Consider the following 913-nt stretch of genomic DNA (forward strand, 5'->3'; position numbering starts at 1 on the left):
GAGAGTAACTAACAGTCTCTTTTCCTAAACTCTCCTGAACAAACCTTCAGAAGCATAGAGGATTTTTCTACATTGTCATTTTAACTCATTATAGAGAACTGGATTAGGATCCTGCAGGGGTATGTTTGGAGCGTGAGTGTGAAATGGGCAGGTGGTGTGGATACTGGTTTAGGGGATGGAGAATAAGACCAGCACCTTGACTGCCATTCCACCTTGACTTTGGGAGGAGGTTCAGAATCTTTTGGGTTCCTAGACGTAAAATTCATTATACACTTTCATCATTATCATGGCTCGTTTATGGTCCCTGAATAATTAGTGCATGAGGAGTTTTTAGTGCAATTTCTAACTGAAGTAGCTTTTGAATAGGGGCTTTTCTATTTGTTTTTAGCTTGTTCCAGGTTGCTAGCCTCTATTTATTTATCCGTTTTTATCTTGCTTTTGAAAGAGTGATCATGCCCATCAGGCTGCAGTGTCCAGTTGTGCAGGACGTCTAACGTCTGGTCTGCAGGCTGAGATCTAACCTGAAGTCAGTCCATTAGTGACGTCATTAGTTCCGTCCTGGTAATATCTACCTGGAGGAAGGAAAGAATTTTTTTTTCTACTTCTTACCAAAGTCCAGTGTGGGATCATATACCCCTACCCATGTTTGACCAGATGATGCTCTCCCCTCTCTGAGGGTAAAAGTGAAACACAGAGTGCACCCACTGCTGAGCTCAAGCATATACTGCACGAGCTGCAAATCTGTTAGTGTGCTTTTAAGCTCATGTACTGTCTCTCCTTTTCCTTATGCCTGAAGGGAGGTATTTTTACTTCCAGATACTGCAACTACTGTGATTTAAAACCTTTTAATCATTTTTTTTTCTTTTTGGAATGTTGATGAGTCAAAACCAGAATTAAACATAACTGGAACATA

This window comes from Ursus arctos, unplaced genomic scaffold (assembly GCF_023065955.2).
Source record: "Ursus arctos isolate Adak ecotype North America unplaced genomic scaffold, UrsArc2.0 scaffold_3, whole genome shotgun sequence".
NCBI classification, from domain to species: domain Eukaryota; kingdom Metazoa; phylum Chordata; class Mammalia; order Carnivora; family Ursidae; genus Ursus; species Ursus arctos.